Genomic DNA, 26717 nt, shown 5'->3' on the forward strand with positions numbered 1-26717 from the left:
TTCTTTCTTCTTTCTCTCCCTCTTCCTCCTTCCTTTCTTCCTTTCTTTCCTGCTTTCTCTTTTCTCTCTTCCTTTCTTTCTTTCTTCTTTGATACTGAGGATTGAACTTAGGACCTTCACACTGAGCTAAATTCCCAAACCTTTTTTAGTTTGAACCAGTGTCTTATAATGTTCCTAAGTTGACAAGCCTGGATTGGAATTTGTGATCCTCCTGCCTCGGCCTTCCAGAATGTTGGGTTTGCAGGGATGCGCCATTATCCCCAACTGCCTCTTTAAATTTTGGATCACTCTAGGCAGACAGAAAGAAGTGAACTGGGAAGATATTCAGGTTTCTTTTCCCCTCCAGACCTCTCATTTCCTTCTAGCCCATCCCAGCTTTAGCTGATGTTGGAGCCTGAGAAATCCAGTCTACAAGGGACAGTCCCCCTCTTTTCCCCTGCCCCACCCCAACACACACAGAACCTGTAGGACCAGGACCAGAGCTGCTCCCTTGGAAACCAGGATCCTCAGCAGGCACAAAGAATGGGATCCAGGATAAGCAGAGCCCTAGCAACGGAGACTTTGTTTTGCAGGCACGGCCGGCAGTGGCTGGTTGATTTTCATGTTATTTCATAGTCCTCTGGAGTGACAACCTCGGGGCAGACTGACCTGGCCAAGCTTCAGGTGGAGGCTCGAGAGCGCAGAGCTGAGCACCAAGAAATAGAAAATGGCTTGTTGAAAGCAAGCCACAGTGACCCCTGTCTCCCAGACACTCGGCCGCAGCCAAGAGCTTCCTCTCGGCCTCCTCTGGGAGTGTGCGTGCTGCCAGCCGTGCAGCTGGCTTCTCAGTATGTCACAGACTGGGGGCCGGGTTGTGCCTCTGCAGCCTCCGGGTGGGTTGCTGGATGCTGCCCCCTGTGGAAAGATGGACAGTGGTGTGCAGGGCAGCGGCAGAGCCCAGAGGAGCTTGGCGAGGTGGAGCATCACCTGCAGGGCAGAGTGGAACTCTCTGCATTTTTAAAAGATTCCGTGGACTCCAGGCGGCGTTTCCTGTGGGAAGCATTGGCCCACACCACTGAGAACAAAATCAGTTTCTGTCTTGACACAGTCATTTGGCCACAGTGTGAATTTCACAGCCAGCTCTCAGACTGACACTCACCACCTTTAGTTTTTTTTCCACAGAAAACTAAGGCGCAGTGGCTTGTTTTCAAGCCCTGGACAGCTGGAGCTAGGGGCTTGCTTGGTGCACTTCGTCGCAGTGGCTCTCACTCCCTGCAATCTGGTGTACCTCTGGCATGCAGGGAGACTCCAGAGGCAGGAAGGAAGAAGAAGGAGGGGCCTTGTAATATTCCGCTGTGACTGACAGCACCTTGCTGAGCACAGAGCCAATCAGAGAAAAGTGTCATTCTCAGGATGCCAGGGTCAGATGAGTGGAGAAGGTTTAATCTACTGACACTTGTCATGCTTTGGGTCAGCAGAGTGGTGGCTAAGGCTCAGGAGTGTGAGCTCGGGGTCAGATTCCCAGCCATAGCACTTCCCTATGCTGACCCTTTATACAGTGACTTAACCTCTGTGAGACTCCGTCGCTTTAACTCTGAAATGGAATACAATATACCTAGTATACAGCACTGCTGTGGTGGCTGAAGGTGTTCCAGTATTTGACAAAGAGTAACAGCTTAATAGATGCTGTCTTTTATAATTACTAAGGGGAAAAGCCAGTCTGGGAACTCCATGGCAAATGCCGTTTTCTCCAGCAAGCCCAGAACTCAGTCTTGGTAAAACACCTGCAGTAAATGTTTGTAACTATACTATGTGTGTTACCTTCAAAGCCCAGGGAGGCTGGAGGGAGAGCTGAAGATAATTAGCTCTTCACCTGAAGCCCTGGCTTGCTTTTGTACTCATTCCCTGCACTGACCCTGTCCCCTCCCCTGTCTGACCCCAAACCCCAGGGGAAGGCACATATCAGGTGCAGAATAATTGCTATCGTTTGTCTTTGGGTGCCAATTCCAAAACAAAGCTGTGAGTGCTTTATTTGGGAGGTTCTCTGGCTCAAATATGGTTTCAGTGTGTCCCCCAAAGCTTCATGGGCCAGAAGCCTGGTTCCCAGGGTGGCGCCGTCGAGGTTATGGGACCTTTAAGAGGAGGGACCTTGCAGCAGGTGATTAGGTTACAGGGTCAGCAACCACAGCAGGGATAAATGCTGGTCTCCCGGAATGAGTGATTCTCTCCAGAGCAAGCTGGTTTACAGTGAAGCCACCCCACTTACTTGGCCTCATCTGCCCCTAGCCAGTTTCCTCTCCGCTTTTCCACCGTATTGTGATGCAGTCAAGGGGGCCCTTGCCAGGCCAGCACTACACTGTTTGTACCCTGCAGCAACCAGAACAGTGAGCCAAATAAACCTCTTTATAAAGTGTCAGCCTCAGTTATTTTGTTGTAGCAATACAAAATGCACCACAAAGGTGAAGCCAGCAGTCATGGGCAGGGGAGCGGGGACTCAGGATGGCAAGGTAGTCACAGCAGGGTGCTCAGGTTGTCGCAGTGGGCCACTGGGCTCCACCTCAGCGGTAACCTCTGGGAGGTGCTGTGGGCCGGGTGTCAGAGCTGCATTACCCTTGGGGTGAGCAAGCTGAGGACTCAGCCGCAACTCCTGTTCATCACTGGGTGAGGCTGCACTCAGAATCTTCCAGCCTGTGCAGGAGCTAAAGGTGACCAGGGCCCACAGGGGTTGTGGAAGGACGTTGTGGCAAAGCTGGTCCAAGGAGACATGCTGGGCCACTGGCCGCTTTGGCTACACTACCCTCAGAAACATGTGTCATTGGTGCCAAGTCCAAGGTGGTGACTTGTGTCACTCTAAAGGACCAGGGGTGAGTCCTGGTCTGAGGGGCTGTGTTGATTTCTGGCTGCCTGGGCACAGGTCCCTAGTAGCAAATCTGCCTAAAATCAATCCTCTTTTCATGAAGGGAGCCGGAGAGAGCCTCATGACAGCAATTGCTCCAATCTTTTTGAGGCATTAATGGAAGGAGCCACTGTCTGGTGCCTTGTGTGCCTGGGGGGTAAGCACCGGGCTGATACCAGTAATTTATCTGCCTTAGCACTTGCTGGAACCACAGCTTATGGTTATAGTGACTTGGTAAGGCTTGGATGACATCACACTAGTAAAGCATGATATTGTATCTGCTGACATGAGGACACCAGGATAGTGGTCTATAAGACCAAGTGACTAGTCTTTTTGTGCTTCTTGGTCCTTCTAACTTAATGAAAGCTGGCATACATCAAGTTGCTTCTATGTACCAGGCACGGACTAAGCATTTCTTATATTTATTATTTCAAGAGATGAATAGCTTAATGCCCGTTTTATGCACAAGGAAATATAGGCACAGAGAAATTAACTATCTTAGCCACGGTCATTCATTCAATTGGGGAAAATACAATTAAACCCAGGTTTTTCTGACTTCAGAATCCAGTTTTAACCACCACACTGTATATTTTATTTTATTTTATTTTATTTTTGTTTTTTTTCCTGTGCTGGGAATTGAACTCACGACCTCGCGCTTGCCAGGCAGGCACTGTGCCACTGAGCTAAATCCCCAGCCCCTTGTATATTTTATTTGTTGTTCAGGTTTTTCTTTTAAATTTTGCCCAGTAGTATGGTATTGAACTGGCTCTCTGGGTGAGGGAGGAGTAGAGTATGGGATTAACCTTGATGTGTAGCTTCTGCCCATTTCTGTGGTGTAAATACTGCCAGAAGCAAACCCAGGCTCAAGGGATTAAATGGCATTTTAGGAACTATATTACTCACTTTCCTGTTGTCAGGACAAATACCCACACCCACAGTTTAAAGGAAGAGAGATTCATTTCGGCGCATAGCTTTAGTGCATTCAGCCTGTGGTCAGTTGGATCTTCTTTAGTGCATTCAGCCTGTGGTCAGTTGGATTTTTCTTATGGTAGAGTAAAATTGCTTAACACATGGTGATCAAAGAGCAGAGAGGAAAGGGAAGAACCAGAGGCAGGAATACACCCTTTCCATTCATGTCTCCAGAGACCAGAACTTTCTGATCAAGCTTCACCTCCTAAAAGCACACTCAGCTACTGGACTCATGGAAAAATCCATGGATGAGCATAACAACCCAGAATCCAACACCTTGCAAACACACGAGAATTTGGGGGGATAGTTTAGATCAAACTGTAAGAGTAAGTGTTCCCTGGAGCCACTAACAGGGTGCTGGGGAGGGAGATGGAAGGACAGCAGAGCAGGCAAGGATGTACATCCAGCCAGGTCCCATAGAAGAACCTGGAACTTAGTCCTGCAGGGGAAGGGGAGTGCACCCTGAGGGTCTTGATGAGGGGAACGTGATGGAACATTTACACTAACCATTCTCACCATCCTGCATTGGTTCAAGGATGACCCTAGGAGGACACACAGTATCAGGTGCCTCCATCCCTCCATGGAGGTAGGCAAAATGGACTCCAGCCACCTGACGATAGGCCTGAGAGAGGAGCACAGTCATGTGTGTGTGTGTGTGTGTGTGTGTGTTTAGGAGTGAATATATGGGGAACTGAGGTACAGGGAAGAAGTGAGGGCATCTAAAGGTTTAGTCAGACAAGACAGAGTGTAGGGAGCCACTACATCACAATCATTCACTCAGGGCACAACCCCTGAATCCACACTCTGGGGTGTGAAAAGGATGGGTGTGAGGAGCGGGGGTTTCTGTCTCAAGCACATGGTCTAGTGGGCTGGGGTGGTGCTGTGCTGTTTGGCCTGCCAGCAGGTCTTTACACACTGGGACATTTGCAGTGGGGTCCCAGGAGCTTGTATAGGAGGACAGAAGGTGGGATAGTGTCTTAGTTATTTTCTCTTACTGCTGAGGCAAAATACCCAATGCCCAAAGCTAAGGGAGGAAAGGTTTATTTAGCACACAGTTTGTAGAGGTTGCAGTCCATAATTGGTTGGCTCAAGGCAGGGTGGCATGGCAGAGGAGAACAGTTCAGGGTGGGCAGACTAGCAAAGCAACTAGGTGGGGCAGGCAAGGAGACAAGACTCCTTCTATCACTTACATTGCATGCAGGCTACCCTGCCCTAGGGGAGGGGTAGCACTTGCACCCTTAATCCTAGCCAGAGCTATGGCAAACCAATCAGTGGACTGACTTAGTAATCACACACCCTTAACCCCAGCATCACACACTCTAGAATCAGCCACCTCCAAAAAAGCCCTATGACCACCTGAGGTTTTGAGGGACATCTAGACACAAACCATAACAGATGGAGTATGGGGTTAGGGACAGCCCCCCTCATAGCTTGGTGGAGAAACCCCTGAAGCCACTCTGGACACTTGCAAGAAACAGCAGGCAAACAGCTGGGCTCTCAGGTTTCTGAGATTTTCAGGTAGTAGAAGGCCTGTGTAAAAGCCTAACGGTATACCAAGACCACAATCACTCAGTGTGAGTGATGATTCCTGGGTCTGTAAATCAGCTACACAAATTTAGCTTGTAGTTATTCCTAGCCAAAGGCCCATACATCACTGTGGTTATTAGTATCTCTCCAGTGTACATTTATTCACACAGATCTTGCAATATCTGTATTTTGGGTTACCCTGAAGCCTGCAGGATCTAGAGTCACAAGCCTTGATTTCAAAACTGACCATATGGAGCCAGGCATGGTGGCGCATGCCTGCAATCCCAGCACTGGGGTGGCTGAGGCAGGAGGACTGCTGCAAATTTGAGGCTAACCTGGGCTACATAGTGAATTCAAGGCCAGCCTGAACTGCATAGTGAGACCCTATGTCACCTAAAAATCAAAAAACAAAAAGCTGGCTGTTTCACCTAGGTAGCCTAAACAGTGCCTATTTCACACGGGTTTGGTGTGAAGAGTGTGTGGAAGTGCGTTGGTTCTGCACATTGCTTAGCATGTTCTCTGGCACAGTACTAGCACTTATTAAGAAGTAGGTATTATTTATATTAGTAGATATTATATTCTGCATGAATGGGTGTCCTTGATGTATTTTTAAGTGGAAAAAAATATACTTATATACAAAATAGTTTGAATAGGTGTTCTCCAACTTTGATCTCAGAATTCTTTATGTGACCAGAACCAAGACATTTTTAAAATGTGAGTTTAAAATACTAATTCACTGTATTAACAGTATAAACTCAACTTTATTTTCTAAAAAATTAGTAAGATGAATTGGTATTGTTTTATATTTTTACCAGTCTTTTCAATGGTTTTCATGAAGACAGCCAGAATCTCATGTCTATTGTGCATTCAATCTACTGTGATGTGTTATTTTGGTTGAGGTGTATGGGGAAAATTATCCAGCTTCCTATAATCAGACAAAGGAGGGACAGAAGTTTAATAGTCTCTTCAGATAATTGTGCATATTCTCCTTTGATATTACACCAAAACTCAAGTGGTAGTTTTTTAATGGTTAGTTGCAATATTAAATCTGAAATTATATTCGGGGACTTTTATACTCTATTGAGTTAAAATAAATTTGTGTCTGATGAGTTTAAAGTGGATATTTTATCAAACATTTTATAATATCCTATATCAATCATTTGGAAAATATTGGCTCACAGAGCTGCTGAGATCCTTCAGATGTTGATACATTTAATTGTACAATATCTAAAGGTCTTGTGTCAATCTCAAGACAGATCTCATCAGATGTCTTAAGGTCAGAGAAGCTGTCAAGCACTCAGTGCACAATTCAAGTTTTGAAAAATTCTGATTTTTGCTTGAAGGCGTAATTTTTTTTCATTGGCAACAAGTATCACCAATTTTTTTATCTTGAAATGACAGACCAACTTTGTGAATTTTTAAGAAATTGTCTGTTAAACTACCCATGATGAGGAACCAAAGTTGCATGATAGTCATACTTTCAGGTAAAAATGGTAAACCATGAAAATATGTGGCTAGTTTAGCTAGCAACCCAAATCATACAAATGCTTAAGCTTGGGCATGCATACAACCATCCTACATAAACATACAACAGAAGTCTTTTATGAATACTGCCATCTCATCACAAAGAATATGACAATGTACTCAAGAATAGAGATTTAAGAACCGGGGGCTATAGCTCAGCAGCACAGTGCCTGCCTGGCAAGTACAATGTCCTGAGTTTGGTTCCCAGTATAAAAAAAAAGTATAGAGATTTAACAAAATTAGTAATTTGTATTGCCTTGTCAAGGACAATGTTCTAAAAATTTACTTAACCACAAGAGTGTGTTGGTAAAGAATACAATTGCTGATACAGTTTAATACTACTGCCTTGAACTGTGTGAAGCACATTTTTTTTCACTTTCATAGGTTTTGCAACAACACTGCAAATAGCATTACAGAAAAAACATAAAATAGCCTCATCCTGTGATGATCATACTTTTGACCTAAGCAGTCTCTGAACAGATCTCAGGACCTCCAAAGTCTTCAAATTACACTTTAAGAAATGCTAGCCTAAAAGAGTGGATGCCAAAGTACCGAAGCACTTATTTTGATGGGAATGATGTGCAGTACTGTATATGTAGCCATTTTCACATTGGTCATATTCTATCAGGAATAAAAAAGATACTTAAAGGTTAGAAAACTTATTAAAGACACCTCCATCCCGATCTCAGTTCTTGTTATCTGTCTCATAAATAGACATCTCCTTTTTTTGTGGGACCATGAAAGCATAGTTTCCAAGAGTGGAAGTGATGAAGGCCCAACATTCTGCAGGTCCTTTTCTCTTCCATGGGGTCAGTCTTCCCGGATTCATAGTCTCAGCTCCAGCCTTTCCTAGCTGTGTGACCTCAGGAAGTTAACACTTTATGTTCATCCCTGAAAAAATAAGGGCATTGTTGGCTGTGCTTACAGGGCTTTTGTCAGGATTAACTGTGTTAATACTTGAAAGGTATTTGATAGAGCTAATATTTCCTGATGTTGGCCTTGAGGATAGCGAGCACTCCAACCTCCAGGGTTGTTTTTCTTGTAGGCAAGTTTCCCACATGTCAAATTCCCACCATTTCCCTCCTTGTTGGTATCAAGCTACTGGAAAATGTCTCTCTAGAAATGAGTGATACCAATTAAGCATGAGTCCTTCTGGCTAAAGATGAAGGTATTTCCACTGGGTCTTTAGGGCTGGAGGAATTGAGTAGAAGTGTAAACTGCCTTTCTTGCTTCAAGCACACTCCAGATAACTAGATCCTGGTGTAGACCAGATGTCCCCTTTTGGACCGTTTAGATCTGGCATAAGGAGTAGGCCTGAGATTTCCACCCTGGCTTAGTCTCACACAAGTCCAAAGCTTCCAGACTACGACTTCTCCCTTCCTCATTGCCTTTACCATGCACAGAGGTTAACATCATCACTGGGGTCCAGCAGAGCCCTTTTGCGTGTGAGGTGAGCTGTATTTGTTTTTGTGAGTCATCAATTTTTTCTTTTACCATTCTATACTAGGTAAAGGCCAATGATTCTATGTTCAACTTCTGCTAGCTTCAGATTACATTCTTCCCCTTCCTCAGAATAGTGGGTTTGTTTCCATGAGCAGGCACAGATAAGATGGAGAAGTCTGAGGCCCCTTACCAGGTAGCCCTGAGTCAATCCTCTGTTCTTCCTCTGTTTCTACCACTTAGCTAGAAGCTACCATTTTCTTTTGCTGGGACTTTGGTGGCAGTGTGGTAAGTGGTTCACAGGTTTTGAGGTCTCCTCCAACCCATTCTCCTCATCCAACAGCCCTGCCACTCATGTTGGCTGGAGCCTGAGAAGAAGGTGTTGAACAAAGTCCAGGCCTGTGACTTTCCCAGCTCCAGCCCCACACATGGGGTGGCCTCGTACCCTGCATATGAGCTCAGGTGTTGCCTGTCTGCTATGCAACCAGCTGCCTCTCAGCTCCACCCTCTTTTCCAACTGAGGATAAAGCCTCCAGCTGTGTCCCTGGGGAAGAAGCAGGATGGAGGTGGGGGGAAGGAAGGAGAGATGGAGGGAGAGAGTGAGTGAGACAGCTGCACAGACCCTAGAGATAGGCACAGTAGGAAGTTTAGAGTAGGAAATTCAGAGTTTGAGGACCACAGTGCATGGTCTGTGGGTTCAGGGTTCAGGTTGCAGGTGTACATCCTTTCTTACTGCAGACCCCTCCACCTGTGAATAGGGGGCAGGGAGGATCCAGGCTGGGGCCTTGGAAAGCTCACCCAAGTCAAGGATCTTGGGTGCCATGTCTAAAGGTGGAAGAGTCTGAAAAACTGCCATACACCTCTGCAGTTGTGGCCCTGCGTGGGCCAGGTGTCCAGGGCTGTGGCCTAGGGAGAAATGTAGGGACAGCTACATGGTAAGGCTGGACACAAGCCTTCTAGGAGAGGTGGCCTGGGAAGGGGGGAAGAAACGAGTGGTGAATGAATCAGAAGGCAGGGAAAATTTGTGGCAGAAGAAATGACAGGATAAAGAAAGGCCCGGTGTCTCCTGGATTGTCTTATGTGTCCTCTGGGTTTAGGACACACTGTTGTCCTCTCCAAGAAGGGGTTTTGCCACTCCAGTCTTGCAGTGGAGCTAGAAGCCAGGGTCAAGGCCAAGGGAGGTCTTCCCTAGCAGACCCACACAGCCCTGCACTGCCCTTGCCTTGGGGTCGATCAGTTTTCTCCCCTACTGGTGGTTGGGGTGGCCAGGCGGGTAGGCCACAGGAGCTGTGTGTACAGATGTCCAGGCGGCCAGAGATCGAAGCTGAGAGAAAACAGTGGTCCCCAGAGATGCAAAGAGAAAGCAGAGAAAGCTCACTTGGTTCCTGATCACTTTCCAGGTCACAGCGCCAGCCCCTGTTGAGGGCTTTCTGGTCTGCAGCAAAAGTACCCCAAATAAATTCTTGCTCTTGGCCATAAGAAAACATAACTCCTCTGGTTGTTTGCCTTTACTGAAGTGAGCTCCAGCTGGTCTTCTTGTACCAAGCAGAGCACCCCTGATGAACACACTCCTGCTGAGGGAGCTGGGCCCGGGGTAAATTCTGGGTGACTTTCAAACAGGGGCTGAGCCCAGATCCATGCCAGGAATTAGAATGCAGTGAGACAGAAATAGACGCACCCTGCTGTGGGAGCAAGGAGGCAAGGGGGAGACTGAGGGACATGATGACACCAGTGGAAGGCAGGGAGCTGCACATGGGAGAAGCAGCGTGTTCCTGCTGTGTTCTTAGGTCCTGGCAGAAACATACCCAGAGGGCTCTGGGGCAGAGTCAGAATACCAGGGTTCAAAGTGGAGACCTGTGTATGTAGAAGAACTGAGCTATGTATGGCCCCATGTGTTTCTTTTTCTTTCTTTCTTTCTTTCTTTCTTTCTTTCTTTCTTTCTTTCTTTCTTTCTTTCTTTCTTTCTTTCTTTTTATGAGCTAGGGTCTCAATAGGTAGCCCAGGCTGGCCTTGAGCTCAAGGCAATCCTTCTGCCTCAGCCTCCTGAATGCTGGGATTACAGGTATTCGCCACCACACTTGGCTCCATATGTGTTTCTTAAACTCTAGGGACCTCAATTTCCTAAGCTGTGACATAGGGATGGTAACCTTCAGGTCTAAGTACGCTGGAGACACCCAAGGGGTGCTTGGTATTTATCAGCTCTTTGTTTATACTCTAGGAATGGAGGTGCTGGCTACAATCAAGGTTAGAAAAATTAAATTAGCTGGGTAGCATCGCGGAAGGTTTTATAGATTCAGCAAAGAAGTTTGGATTTGACCCAGAAAGCTATGAGAATCTGGATGATTTTCAGCAAACTAGTCTTCTCATCGGTTGGCAGCAGGAGATTGCAACCAACCTCCAGCCCCAGGGGACATCGGTCATGTTTGAAAATGGGGCTGGTGGTTACAGTCAGAGGCTGAGCGTGCCATGGTGTCCGGTGGGCAGTGGCCGAGGATGCTGCTAAGCATCCCACTGCACAGGACAGGCTATAGCTGAGAGCTCTCCAGCCCCAAGTGGCAGTAGTACCAAGGCCAAGAAAAGCTGGAGTGAAGGATTAAAAAGAAAAGGAACAAAGCCCAAGCATGGTGGTGCACACCTGTAATTCCAGCACTCTAAAGAGGCTGAGGCTAGATCAAAAGTGTCATCTCAGCCCGGGCAACCTAGAGGCTTAGGAAGACCTTGTCACAAAAACGTTATAAAAGGGCTGGGGATGTAGCTCAGCCCAAGGGCCCTGGGTCACACACACACACACACACACACACACACACACACACACACACAGCCTCCCCTCTGGGGGTCTGTTTTTCCATCTGTCAAGATTTGACTTGGAAGAGTGAAGTGATTTGTGCCCTCTATACCTCGATACCTGACCTTGCAGGAGTCTTCTCATTCTCCAGTTGTGTTGGTTGTGCCCTTTGGGCCCCAGCTGTGTGGGCCTGGCCTGGAACTGGGGCCCCCTTAGCCTCTCCTTCCAGATAACCCTGAGTGAGATGCAGGGCCCAGACCTTGGGCAACATCTCTTCCAGCTGTGAGACCGAGAGCCATTTTCTTGGCCTCAGTTTCATTATCTGAGCCTCAGTTTCTCTATCCGCAGCATGGGACTGGCCTGCCTCTCAGGCAGCATGGATGGAAGAGCTTGAAATGCCTCCAGTGCCTGCCCTTTGCAGGTGCTCCATCTGCAGCAGCCTCAGGGTGCGTGATGGATAAACACCGCGGAGAGGCCTGAGGACTCACCGGGTGCGTTCACTATCTGCGGCAAAGGGCTTGCAGACGTGCCACCCTGGAAGCCTGTGACAACCCCATCTGCCAGAGGGAACCAGGGACGCACACGCTGCACAGCATCTTCCTGAACTCACCCAGGAAGGGGAGCAGGAATGGAAAGGAAGCTGGGTGTAGAGTGGGTTCCCAAACCCGGAGCCCTGGGAGTCTGTGGGTGACGGCAGACGGCAGGATCAGGCAGGACGTTTCATTAATCACTGGCCCAGTTGTACCAGAAAAGCTTTTCTCTGAGAGACGGAATGGCAGGCGCGGTGCCTGGGTTCAAATCCCTGCTGGGCTGTGAAATAACCATGGGAATTGAGGCGAAGTACTTTATCTCTCTATGCCTCACTGTCTCCATCTGTACAAATAGAGATATGCAGCTAATAATGACTATCTGAAAAGGTTTCTGTGCATATTGGATATGTATTTGTGTCATAATAGTATACGTTTCCGTCAGCCTCAGCATCAAGCAGGAGCTCCACAGACCTGCAGCATCAATGCGGCTTAGGAGTTCTTTAGGAATACAAATACTCAGGCTCCAACCTGACCTACAATCAGAAACTATGCATTGACTGGCTGTGTGACCTCAGTGGAAAAAAATGACCCTCTAGAAGCTATGGGTTTCTTATCTGCAGTAGGGGATTGTGCTAGGGTATACCCCGTATTATACTCTCCTCTCAGGCTTGTATAATAGTGTTGGCCTTTGTCAATTTCTAGACTGCACCAAACTTTTTGCCCCTGGTCCTTTGCATATACGGTTCCATCTGCCTGAAACACCTGTTCCTTGGTTCTCTCCAAGTCTGACTCCTGCTACATTTTAGCGTTCAGTTTAAATGGCAGCTCCTCAGCAAGGCCATCCCTCACCAGTGCTGTCTCATCCCCTATGACTCTATGTCACTGAATGCTGTTTATTCTTTCCAGGTGCAAATCAGTCTACAATATCATAATTTTGAGTTGATATCTTCGCTACTTTCAGATTGTGCCATACAAGCTCTCAGAGGACGGGAACTGGGTTTTTCTGTCCCATGCCTGGTACTGTACGGGCACTCCATAAATATTAATAGAAGGAATGAATGAGGGCATCCTACCTGTAATACAGAGTATTGCCAGTGATGGACACACAGTGAAGGCCTTGTAATAAAAATGGCATTATAACATCATTATCATAAAATAGGCCGCGATGCAGCCCTGGGCTGTGTTTGCCTATGGAGTTTGGCCTTGGCAAACAATTCTGCGCATGACGCTTTCTGTGCAAGGCCCCAGTGCTCCAAGGCGCCTCTGTGATCCTCCTGTCCAATTGTAGAGCCGGCCTGCTCTGAAGAATCTGCCTCATTAAAATATGGAAATAGCTGTCATGTTGCTACGGCCCGGCCCAGGCCATCAAGCGCTCCAAATTGGGTTTTGTCATTTTATACAGCACAACATACATTTGTTAACTTTGCGAACAGTAAACACCACCTGCAAAGTGCCTTTAATATTTAATGTAACTATAAATTGTTTTGAAAATAAATCCAGCCATGTGGAAACGCAGCAGAAGAGACAGGAAGCAGATCCAGGAACCGCTTGTGGGCAGCGCAGCAGGCCTGGATCTATGCTCAGTCATAATGCTACTGATGATTGGCCTGCAGGCGCTGACAGCAACCCTCCCCGGGGCCGTGTGTGAGGCTCCCCTTGGTGCTGCACTGATTCTGAACTCATGGGAGCACCTACTTAGTTCTTCAAAAGACGCACAAAGAGTCTCTGGGGTCTACCTCGAGCAGAACCGTCTTGGGAAGCATTGCTTGTGCAAACATTAGCCAGGGCGTTGGTGGGAAAGGGTGTCAGCCTTGAACTCTTTTGGCCAAACCTGCTTTTAACCCACAGCCAGTGTTAGATAGCATGGCCTTGAGGGTAGTGACTGCTCTATCACTGCTCACTGCAGTTTCTCCTTTCTGTCTCTGGCCTTCCTATTTCACACATGGGTGCAGGATCTCAGAGAAGTTGTTTACATGGTAGGATCAAAATATACAGTGAATTCTTAACTTAAAATATTGATTACAACATAAGATATATAGCCATTAATCCTCCTCAGAATATTTCACCTTTCTTCAAATACACTTATCCCATCCTTCTTCCCACTTTCTGAGGCAGTTCTGGAAGTCTTCTTTCTTGAAAGTCTTTCTGAGGTGTGATTAAAAAAAAAAAAAAATACAGCGAATGCTACTACCTAGCACCATCCAATGGAAAGGCAGGCTCATAAAAACATTCCAGTGTGTCCTCATCCACTGTATTCACCAGATCCGGCACCATGTGACATCTAGCTCTTGCTCTAATTCAAAATGACCAGAAAAGGTAACAATTTTGAATCAGTTCAAGACATCGAGGCAGCTCCAGCAATGCAGCTAAAGACACCCTTTAAAAAGGACTTCCAAAGCTGCTTCAGAAAGTAGCAAGGATGATGGGGTAAGTGTGTTGGAAGTGTGTGTGTGGGGGAGCATTTTGAGGAGGATTTGTGGTAATGTCTTTTACTGTAATAATTTTTTTAGATGTAAACATTCACTCTATGGTTTTCTCATACCATATACACTCAGTCTGTCTTACTCCCGTGTAAGTCGAAGTGGCCCGATACCATTGTGTCGCTGTAATGCAGGGTGAACTGGTGGACACAGGTAAAGTGGGTGGACGGCGCCTGGCCCAGGGGCCAAGGTACCAGGGCTTGCTGTGATTTTGCCCTTGCTCCAGCCAGCAGGAGCCATGGACCTGGCACCCTTCTGTGTGCTTCATTCTCACTCCAGCCACAAGCTCTCCTCTCTCTACCAGCTGTGCTCCCTGTCCCGTCCCACCACCAGGCCTTGTCAAGAGCCATGTCCTCTGCCCACAGCACTGTTCCTCTTTTGTTTTACCTGGTGATAGTCTGTGGATCTGGCAGCTTCAGCGCAATCCCCAGAATGCTGAAGATGTCAGGAAAGGCAATGCTCACCTCTTGCTTACAGGTGCTGACCACATCTCCGGAGCTGGGAGGGTACGAAGTCTCTGACTGGCCCACTAGGTCACCTGCCACTCATGGCCAGGGTCAGAGGAAAGGACCAATAGCACCATCAAAAGCCAGTGTCCCAGTAGAAGGGAGAGACGCTGAGCAGTACCCCAGTAGAAGGGAGCTGCTGTCCTTGGCAGACAAAACCATCACTGTCTATTACAGTGAGACACGTGTCCTGGGACAGTCACACTGGAGGCCACGTGAGGACCATCTGTGCTGGGGTAGGGATCACTGAGTTGGCTATTGTTTTGGCCCAGGCAAGAAGGCTGATGATTTTGGGGACATTTCAAAGAAGAGAGAGATAGGAGAGGAGAGGGGAGGGGAGGGGAGGAAAAGAAGAGAGGGAAGAGGGGAGGGAGGAAGGAGGAGGGGAGAGGAGAGAGGAATATGAATGAATATAATCGAGAGGTCTCTAAGCTGCTATCTAGAAGGCTGAATAACAGCATGTGCATCTTACAGGGGCATCATGTGATTTAACTCCAGCCAATGGGTGGCTATGTGGGGGCAGGGATGAAGGTGTCCAGCTCAGGCAGGGAGACCACTCTGAGGGTGAAAGGGGGCCCAGAGTCTCAGTACATACCGTGTAATAGAACACACGTGAACAGAAGGCTGCCGCTGGTTCTGTAAATCATTAAACGGCGATTAGCAACACCTCATCATGGGTGGCCCTCCTGGCCACGTTCATGGCTTGAGCTTACTGTCCTCTTGCTCCTTTGCTCTCTCTGAGCTAGACGAGGGCTTGGATATCAGTACATCTTTTTTTTTTCTTCTTCTTTTTTGTCTTTTTGAGACAGGGTCTCGCTATGCAGTTCAGGCTGGACTTGAACTCACTATGTAGCCCAGGCTGGCCTCAGACTTGCAGCAATCCTCCTGCCTCAGCCTCCTGAGTGCTGGGATTACAGGCTTGTGTCACTATGCCCAGGTATCAGTACATCTTGACATCTTTCTCTTGGTTCTTATCTCCTACTGTGACCCACTCTCTAATATGAGTACCTCTAATGAACAAGGAGCTATGTAAGTGGCCAAAAAATCCAGGAATTTGCTTCTGCTCTGTGCTCCCAGAAAAAAAGACCATGTTTTTCATCCCATGTGAGCCATTTCATCTCAGTACATGGCACCACCATCCACCAAGATCTATGAGCCACAGCACAGCATGTGGCTCCCATACTGTCCTTGCCACGTATCCAACAGACCAATGGGTCCAAAATATATTCAAGTCTCTCCCTATCAGCTTAAATAACCTTCAGTTATTGAGCCCGTAATCTCCCAAGGGAGTGGGCAGCAAAGGCCTAAAGAAATGATTTCAGGGCTCTAGGAGGATCTCGCTCTCTTACAGCTTTCAGTATTCTCTGGGTTTAGACAAAGACTTCTCCAGGTAGCGGGTATATATATATTTGGTTTACAAACAAAGGAGCGGAATACTCAAGAAAACTCAGGAATCTGAGCAGTTGTGGGGAAACACTTTAAGGACTTCTGTAAGTAATACATTATGTTAATTTAGGAGAACTGTGTTATCTCTAGGAAGGCCTTCACCGCAGGAGTGAGGTGCCTGCAGCTACAGTCTCGTTTTAGTTAATTGGGGTTGGAGACAGACATCCTCAGCTGTGGCCTTATCTTGTCCTTTGAGGCATCACAGCTTCACAGGCCAATACAGGCCTCAGCCCTGACCAGGGACTCACAGAGGTTTACTGACTATGTGTCCACTGCACATACCCCCACAAGGTACCTAAACTTCGGACAACTCACAAGTAAACATGGAAAGCCAATTGGTTAATATTAAATCCTGCTCCGAGACACTTTGTAGTGGTCTCCAACATCTCCCTGTCCAACACGTACCCCCATCAGCCCCCCAACCAGTCCAGGGTGTGACAAACCCTTCCTGTAAAGGGCCGAAGAATATTTTCAGCTTTGTGTGCTTGACCCTCTCTGCTGCAACAGTTCAACTCGCCTTTACTGCAGCAGAAGCCAGAGGCAGCACAGAGACACAGGCCCCTGGGCCCAGCACTATTGCATTTGTAAGAAAGTGGCTCAGGGGGCTGGGGATTTAGCTCAGCGGCAAAGCGCCTGCCTGGCAAGAGCAAGGTCGGTACCGGAGAAAAACCAAAAAAAAAAAAAAAAGAAAGTGGCTCACAGGCCAGAGTTCTCCAGCCCCCGTCCATCCTTCGCCTACATGGTGTCTTGTCCCGGCCAATGTGCAGCCTCCACGCCCGTCTCTCCGTGTCCCTCTCACCACGCCACCAGATACCACTGGTAGTGCAGCCAATGGGATCTTTTGAAAGTCATCAGAGAGTGTTGCTCCCAGGTTTAACGTTGCCTGCAAAGTTGTTCCCATTGTCCCAAAATGAAACTCCAAGTCTTTTCTGGTTATTAGAGTCTGCAACCAGCCCTTACTATTCTCAGGCCCAGCCCTTACTATTCTCTGACCTCACCTCTGCTCTCTCTTGTCCCCAGGGCACCAAGTTCATCAGTTTCCATTTTACTGCTACACGCCCAGCCCCACCCCCCTCACTTGTTCCAGAACATTCTCCCCTGGGTCTCCCAGGGTGGGGTGCTTCACAGTCTTCAGCTCTCCACTCCCCAAGAGAAGACCCGTGACTCCCGGCTAAGGCTGCCCTCCCCATCGCCCCATCTGAAAGCACCTCACTGGTCCAGTCATTTTCTGTCTTGAGTTTGGAAGGTCAGGTCTGTGAGGGTGGGGGCCCTGTCTGTCCCTGTGGAGCCAAGATCTGCTCATTAATTCTCAAACGTGTGCCCGCAGGACCAAGAGGCCCTTGTGCTATTTTGGGGCAGTGCTGGGTGCGTGTGTGTCTTGATTTTCTGGCTCTGACCAAAGCGCACGGAGGTGGTAGGACCTGAGTGCGTGTAACCTGGCAGAGTCCCTCCACTGGCCCCAAGGACCTCTCTGCCTGTCTGCCTCTCCAGCACCCAGCCAGGAGGGAGGCTCTCCCTGCTGCCAGACGCTGCTCAGGAAATCTGCCTCGCTCTTGGCTCCCTCCCTGACTTAGTGAGAGTTGGGCAAAATTCTTTCTGGAACAAGCATTGTCTCCTTGCCTGCTCACTCCTTTCATTTCCTCCCTCTCTTCTTTCTCTCCCAACCCGGGCACCATTGCTGTGTGCAATAGGATCTTGAACAAGAGGCTGCTAGTTGGCACCTAATGGGTTTTTCCTTCATCACAGAACTCTGGCTTTATTTTAGGTGGTAACGAACCCAGCAGAAATGTGGCAATTACCAACGCCTTCTGCAGCTGGAGGTGAACATAGCTGTGTGGTATGTTCTGGCCAAAAGGGAGAAACCAAAGAGTGGATGCAGCTTCTGGGAGGAGAGGAAAGTTGTGCCTCAGCTGCTGTCTTACCTGCCCAGGCCATCACAGAATGTCACACGGCAGGCAGCTGAGCACAGGTATCCATTTCTTCATGGTTCTGCAGGTGAAGATGTCTGAGATCTGGGAACCAGTATGGGCAGGTTCTGGTGGAGACTCTTAGGCTGGTGTGCTTTTCACTGTGTACTCACTTAGGAGAAAGAGGAGAAGGGAGAGGGCAGCGGTGTTTTCTGGTAGGGCCACCAATCCTATCAGATGAGAGTCTACTCTTTTTTTTTTTGGTTTTTCTCCGGTACCGGGAACTGAACTCACGACCTTGCGCTTGCCAGGCAGGCGCTTTTGCCCCTGAGCTAAATCCCCAGCCCCAGAGATTCTACTCTTATGACCTCATTTCATCTTAATTACACCCCATTTCATCTTAATTACACCCACAATCCTTGTCTTCAGATACAGTCACGCTGAGAATTAGGATTTCAACATAAGAACTTAGTGAGGACCACTAAAAATCGAGTCCACGGCAGGTAGGTCTTATGTCATTTGGCCTTATGTCATTTGGTCCTTCCCTTCCTTTGGCCTTCTTCTCACTTGGAGCCCGGATGTGACAGCTAGTGCTTCAGCAGCTGCCCTGGACCATATGGTGACCTTGGGAATGCATGTCAGACACTATGGATAGGAGCAGAGAAAGATGGAAAGAAAGTGGATCGGCTTGAGATGTCACCATATTATTGTGGAATTGTTGGGGTGTGCTTTACGGCAGAGCTTTTGTTCTCAAACGACTGTGGTGGACAGGGAATAGCTTGGGAGCTGTGAGAAATCCTGCTCCTTGGTTGTTATTCCCGGAGATTGTGATATAGCTGGTCTTTTGGATGCACCTGGGCATAATAATTTTTTTTAAGTTCTCCTGGCGATTCCCATGTGTTAGGATGGAAAACATTGTGTTACAGAATAAAACTTTGAGTAAGGGAATGACCTACGTTTCAAACAATTGAATTTCAGTTTTGTTATGTGCAGGCTTATCCAGCTCCAAACTCTCAGCAATGTAAATGCAGGAGATAAATCACTCTGATCTGAGATTTTCAGAGCAAGGAGTGCCCTTCCCTCAAAGATGAAGGAGCCCTCGCCACACCCTCTAGTGCTCGCCAGTGTGTGCAGGTGGATCTCAGTTCAAACAAATGCTGAAGGAGCTGTGCAATATTAAGTAAAATTTCTGGACCCTCTTTTTTTCAGAGTAGGAAAACCTATTGGGGAAAGGGAATAGCTCATGAGAGATAGGAAAGGTCCTGAATGGCTTGCTCTATTTCTAGATCCTTTACCCACATGAATAAAACAGTGTGGATAATTAAAAATAAACTTCAGATTTAAAGTAAGCACTTGAATTCAAAATAGTCACATGTCGGTCACCTGACATCTTTTCTCCAAGTACAGTTCCTTAGTAAACATGGTTAGAGGCTGGTGAACTCTTCCCTCCTATGATCTAGGTGCCCCACCCAGTCTGTCCCCACCCAAGAGAGGAGAAATCACAGGTAGGAGCTCAGCTGTCTAGGGAGAGAGCTGGCTTCCAATAAGCAGGTGGCTGGGTTCAAATCCTGGCTCCTACCTTTCTAGCCTGAGCTCTCTTGGGCAAGTCATTGAACCTCTCTGCGCTCCAGGATCCCCCTGCACAAAATGAAACACATGATGCTACCTGCAACCCAGGGTGGTGGTGTGATTTGAACAGCAATGCACAGAAGGCACTTAGCATGGTGCCTGGCCCATGGGAACGACACAAGTGTCAGCTGCCACTTGAGGCATGGCCGCTCTCCCAGGGCTGTGTCCCCTCTGGGGGGCAGGTGGGCTCTTCCCCTCCATTTCTGGAAAGCAGTGCCAATTGGGCTGCTTTTATGAATAGGGTGCTAAATGAGCAAACACATGTCTGGAAATAAAGGTAATTCATCCCTGGGGAGATACCATCTCCAGGTTCAGGGGTTAATGGGCTCGGAAGATTCATAACAAACGGTGCCCGAGACAAATTGGCGGATGGGACTGAGTGGCTATTGTTTCAGAGACAGCTCTTCGGCTGGGTCTCATTTATTAGCATGGCTGCTGCCTAGACAAATTAAAAGGCAAGCCCCCTCAAAGATAACAGAAACAGAACACGAGGGGCCAAATGCGCTGGAAGTGTGAGCTGGCACAGGGGCTGGGCTTCATCTGCCGCCAGCCTGCCAGGCTGCTCAGGAGGAGGCTGGCCTGGCCCAGGTCCAGCCTGACCGCGTGCGCTGTGCTCAGCCAAGCATAGACACATGGCAGGCAGGACCCGCTGCAACGGTAAAGTGCATCATGCAGGAAGACGAACGGAAACAAATCATTCTCTTTGGGACCATACATCTGGAAAGACTAAGTGTGTCCAGCCCCACAAGGCCTGGGACTCATTGGATGTTTTCATCCTGGATCCTCTGGTCTAAAGATGCAGTAGCAGAAGCCTGGTGGGGGTGCCACTAGGTTCTCTTCCTCATCACCACTGGTGCTGTGTAGCCACCTAAGGAGTAGAAGAGAGCTTAATACTCCAGAAGATTCTGGGTAGGGCTGTGAGCTTCGGAGGAAAGACAGGAGTCCGTGCAGAGTGCAATATGTTGCTCAGATGCAGCATAGACCTGTGCAGGAAGTTGGCTTCTTCAGGGCTTTTTAAAGTGGAATCCTGGAACCATTTTTACCCCAGGGTGCTAATAGTCCAGAACTCCAGGACCAGATTTCCTGCCGTGAGGGAGGGGATCTTTCGATTCTCGCGAGACCCCTATGCATGCTAAAGGAGTGCTTTGCAAACTGGGGGATGCAGCCCCAGAGTGACTCTGTGACCTTACTAAACAAGGATTGCCGGGCCCCACCCCGCCACCCACCTCTCATCCAGTAGCTCTGGGTGGTATCCGGAGGTTTACATTTCTAACAAGTTCCCCTGATAATGAGGCTTCCGGTCCAGGGACCATACTTTGAGGAGCACCAGAAATTCACAAACTTTACCGAATTTCAGGATTGGCTTTCAGGCTCACCGAAGTCCCTCTTGTCAACAAACATGCATGAGTGCCCTGTCCTCGAAGTTCAAGTTCATGGAGTTTGGGAGCCAAACTTTCACTCCTGTCTAGGCCCCGAGAGAAGCCTGAAGAGGTCCATGTTAATGACCACTCCAGGTGTTTGCCTGGGTACATCTTTTGCAGAAAGTCAAGGTTTAGATTGTGATTCTCGACTGAGTGAGATTTTAAAACACTCCAATGCCTGGCAAGAATGTTAAATCAATTAATTTATACTCTCTCGGGGTAGGCCCTGGCATCATCAGGACTTTTAAAGCTCCCCTGGGGAGTCCAATGTGCAGCCAGGGTGGAAACCTCGTAGAAATGTTATTAACCCTGACTAGTTTGGGAATCACCCAGAGAGTGGTTAGAATCCCCTGCTCCTGGGCTCCATGCCTCTCTGGAGTCTCTGAGTTCCCGAAGTGGGGTAGAGTGTGTGGGCACTGGCATTAAAGCAAGAGCGTTCCGGGTGCCTTCCTTGTGATCCAGCCTGGTGTGGGGCCAGACCTGCCTGGGGGTAAATCTCGGGAGGGAGCGAGGGCTGGGGTAGCACCAGGGGCTGGGGCTGATTCAGTGGGATCACCACCGTCGATGACAGTAGCATGAGGCAGTTTTATGAAGTGTAATCAAAGCAAATTTCTTACACTGGAAGAAACAGCGCACTCCAACTCCTTTCCTGACGGACTTGGGAGGGTTTGTCAGGGCCAAGGCTGGACAGAAACCTCCTCTGCAGACTTCAGAGCTGCCTGCCTTGAGATACATAGGGTGAGGGGTGCGGGCAGAGATGGAGCCCCATGCAACTGGGTTTCTATGGCTTTGTCGGTGCCAAGGAGGAAGGTCTGCTGCAATTAGTGCCTCTCCTGCATTTTTGTATGCTTGTTTGTTTTTAAAATGAAATTGTATATCCCTGGGTGTTATTTCAGCTCTCTAAACCTGAGGGTCAGACCTTGGAGCCTGCATTTTAAACAGGCATTCTGGATGAATCTCATGTACATTGTAGTTGGGGTACCACGTCTATGAAAGTTCCAGCTCTCTGAGCAAAGGTGGATGTTGGGAGGGGGCGAGGAGGGAACAAAACTGTCACCTTTGGTTTCCCCACGGTCTCTCCTGGTTGCAGGATCACTCAGAAAAACCTTTCCTCAAAGATGACTTCCCTAGAATGTGGATCTGCGTCCTGTCAACAGACTGACTTCCCCTTGTGGGCAGGGTCTTACTCAGCTGCTCTTGTTTTGATGTGTTTTTAAGTCCTGTCTCATAGGGTGAGCTGGATCGCTGCCCCACAAGGCAGAAATACCTTTCTTCTCTCTCCAGAGCATCCTAAGTCACCTCACTGGAGACCCGGGCTGCCTGTCCCCTTTCCAACACCACGAATGTTTAACGGTCTCACTCTGGCCCGTGTTCCTGGACTGTCCTATCTGCCCACAGCAAATGTTCCGTTGTAACTTACTCGCTCTGGAGTTACTAAGGATTTCATATGAAGTGAATGTGTGTGTGAGAGAGCAAGCTCTTTTCAATCAACTAATCAAGCCTACACAAATTAACTGCAGTTCTGGGCACTCATGAAGGATCCAAAATCTGTGATCCACTGTTGGAAGCTGTGCATCCCTGGGCTATCGGAGGGGAGCGGAAACAGGACCGGCTTTGTGGAACTTGTGACATGGTGGAGGCTTCATTTCTTGGTGAAATGGCTGAGTGACTGGGGAGAGCTGCAGAGAATACAACAGTAGCCCTCAGTGCGCTGGGAGTTCCGCGGGTGCTGTGGAAAGGAGGAAACCATCACTCTGTGCCCTCATCTCCAGGGCTCCAAATTCAGGGTTCCTGGCAGTCTCAGATTGAGTCCTCCCACCTGTATGTGGCATATCGCATGCTGGGTCACAGGGAGCAGGGTAGTAACAGAAGCTCACATTTGCCAAGTGTTGATGATGAGCCAGACAAACCTGTACGTGTCATCTCAAGGAAGCCTTGCGGTAGCCTTAGGAGTACACACTCTTGGGAGCACATTTGCTGGATGAGGGATCTGAGGCACAGAAAGGATGTCCAGTGTCAAATAGGTTCCTCCGGCCAGACAGTGGCAGAGCCAGGATTTGAACTGAAAAACACTTTGTCTTAGAACAAATTGCAGTCAGGATCCTCTGAGCCACCTCTACCTCCCATCTTGTTTTGGAAGCTATGTCCCAGAGATTTTTTTATATATATTTTTTAAAATTTTGAGACAAGGTCTCATTAGGTCATGTGGTGGACTGACAACTGGTGGTCAACTTATAACACCCAGCTGAACTGCATCAGTGTAGTGCTGGATGCAGAAGACCCATCTGAGGATTGTTGCCAACAAAATAAAAAGGAGAACTAGAGAAGAAGAGGTGTTGTCAGGGGGCTGTCGGTTCTCCTGGAGGAGCTTGTTGTGCTGGCTTACCTGATATGAACTCGGCTGCTCTCATCATGGAAGGAGCTTGGGACCTTGTTGTTGCTAAGAATGGCTGTGGTTCATTTTGGGGGAACTGTAGTTCCTACTTTGAGCATCACTTCCTGGCTTGGGAGGGGACGATGGTGCACAGTTCAATGTCCTGGAGAAGCTTGTCTCACTGATTTTCCTGATATGAATTCAGCTGTTCTCATTGTCAGAGGATCTTGGGACCTCATCATTGAGGATGGCTGTGGTACTTTTGGGGGGAGCTCTGGTCCTTGCTTTGAGTGTTGCCTTGCTCCAGTGCAGGTCCTTCAGCCTGCTAGCACAGATCCTTCATGCTGCTGGCGCAGACTTTCTGGATTCCACCACTGAACTTTGGGCCTTCCCAGCACAGATCCATGAAACAGACTTGCACGAGGCATTGTCATGGGCCCTGGGTCTTCAGCTGGACCCATGCAGGACATTGCTGTGGGATCCAGGCCCTCAGCTGGATTCTTTGGGTCTCTAGTGTGTGGAAAGATTTCTTGCACCCTCTTTGTATCTGACTCTTTGGGTGACTATTATAAAATAATCCTATAAATTATATGTCCTGTGTTGTTTCCCTCACAAACCCTGACTACAGCAGGTCACTAAGTTGCTTGGGCTAGGCTCAAACTTTGGTTCTCCTACCTCAACTTCCCAGAATATTGGGATTATAAACATGTAGCAACATGCCTGGGTCTCTGAGCCTTCCTTTTGACCAGACCTTGACCTTGGCCCCCATTCTGTTTGGCCCAAATTCTACTAAGTCAGTTCAGTGAGAAGCCCCCACCATTGATTTCTGATCTGTCTTGATATCTGATTGTGTTCTTCACCCCTACTTTTGTTGTCTTCATAAGTCCTTGGCTGGTCTTTAGCAAGAGTCCTATGAGGTTATTTTAGCAAGAATTCTCTTGCCTTGCGTATCTCCTCTTAGCAGTTTCCCACCTTCGACCCCCCCCTTGTTTGCTGATTGGCTGTAAAACCTCCTCTTGTCTTTGCTGTTTTTGGAGCTGAGTCCTGATCCCCTCCCCTCTTTCAATACCTCTGTGGCCGTTGTCTTTGAATACGGTCTTCCTTCCACTTACACAAGTGCTAGGTTGATTTGCTCTTTACCAGAACACAAGCAGCTGGCAGCTGCATTCATCCTGACACTGTCCCCCAGGCAGGGCTGTCCAACAGAACTATACGGCAAGCCACACACATCATTTAGAGAAAACCTCTAGTACCCACATTAAAAAAAAAAAGAGAAAGAAACAGATGAAATTGATTTTTAAATTACCTTCACCTAATATATTTGAAATATCATTTCAAGATGGAGTTGGTATTTCAAATTGTTAATCAGAAATCTGTGTTCTCTTTTGTTCTAGGAAGCCTTCAAAATCTGACATGTACTGTATTTTGCACCATCAGCATATCTCTGTTTGGAAGAGTACATGTCAAGGGCTCGGCAGGCCCAGGGGATGAAAGGCTGCTTCCCTGGGTAGCACAGCCCTCTACCCCACTGCAGGTATGAGAGTTGGAAAACTTGTTCTCAGACAGCACCTGAGGAAGAAGTGCCAGGAGAGGAGGGGAAGACGAAGCCAAAGAACCGGGCTGGGAGGCCTGGCGGGCATGGCCACTTGAAGCTATTGGGGAATATGGCCAGTTTTCAGGAGCAAGGTGTGTGCTCACTTGACCAGGGACTGGGGCACGGGCCAGAGTGAGACTGAGGTGACTTAGTCTGCGGGTGCAACCAGGGGGACCTCACATGAGCCATCCCCTGACCCCAGGCATCTGGGCCTGTGAAGGTGAGGGCAGTGGGTAGTGTGAGCCTCCGGAGGGCCTTCTCTGGGGTTCTCCGGGGGAGGTGGCATCTGAATGGGTAGGGCAGAGAGTAGGTGATGAGGATGGAGCTCTGCAGACTATGGGCACAGATGTCACCTGAGAGCCCTGTCAAAATGCAGATCCTAAATCAATAGGTCTGAGATGAGGCCTCAGATTCTGCATTTCTGCAAAATTCCCAGGGAGGGTGGTGTCACTGTAGGCGGGCCATGCTGTGAGCAGCAAGGACTGAAGGAACAAGGGGACACTTTGAATGCCTGGAAGGTAACAAGCTTAGCTCCGCTGCGGAGAGCTTTGAATGGAGTTCCTCTTCAGCTGTGGCAATCATGACCTCAGCTCCCATGCACCAGCTACACCACAGGTCAGCACACTACGGCTAATGGGCCAACTTTGGCCACTTACTGTTCCAGGAAATACAATTTTATTGAAACCTAGCCACATCCATTTGTTTATATCCATTGTCATGGCTTTCTTCATGGTACAATGGTAGAACTAAGTAGTTGCAACAGAGACTATTCACAAAGCCCTAAATATGTACCATTTGGCCTTTCTCAGAAAAATTCTGGGGATACCTCACTTGTTATTTTCCTGTTGAATTCATGTCACAACCCAGTGAGATAAGTACTGTTATTGTCCCGTTTTACAGATGAGAAAACAGAGTCTGGGAAGCATCCCTGCCATTCCTCAGGGCTCACAGCTAGTGAGAAAGGGCTCAGCTGGACCATGCTCATCTCCAGGGCTGAATGATGACAAAGAGCACTATCTAGGCTCTATGTTCTGGGATGTTTTCATGCAGACTATGGCCTCCAGGAAGCAGAAACATCTGTGTGTGAGCAACAAAACATTATTTTAGGAAAGGATATGAATTCCTTGGGCTACTAGGTGCCAGTTCAGTCTGGGCATTTTCTCCTGGAATAATTACTCCCAAGCCCTATCCCTGTCACCCTTCCCACCTCCTGTACTGCCATCTTTCCACCGGGGGCTCTCTCTACCATGAGATGGCAGTCATTAAACAGTTGCCCCCACTTCCCCTTCCCTAGGTGGGACAAATCTCAGGCACGTTCTGCCTGGTTCTCCAAGGGGCTCACTGGACTCGAGCCCCTGGTGTCCAAGAGCAAGGTGTTCACTCTCTCTTTCCCTTTTCTACTCCCCATACCCTTTCTCAGTCTCTTGATTGTGTTTTAGAATCCCCTCCCCAATAACCTGCCTGCACTCAAATCCTATGTCAAGCTCTGCGTTCAGGAAAACACAGCCCATACTCAGTAAAGAAGATACCATGAACACCATGCTGACTGCTGTAGGCTTCACTTTCTCCAGCGAGCAATATGGGACCCAAGGAGGAGAGGCTTGCTTGGCTTAGTTATGCTGGCTCACAGCTGGATCTGGCTGTCATTCACTGATGAGAGATACAGGCCACTCTTTGAATAATGACATTGTCATCATCATCATCGTCAGT

The sequence above is a fragment of the Chinchilla lanigera genome, unplaced genomic scaffold (assembly GCF_000276665.1).
Source record: "Chinchilla lanigera isolate Chin_1 unplaced genomic scaffold, ChiLan1.0 scaffold00020, whole genome shotgun sequence".
Classification (NCBI taxonomy): domain Eukaryota; kingdom Metazoa; phylum Chordata; class Mammalia; order Rodentia; family Chinchillidae; genus Chinchilla; species Chinchilla lanigera.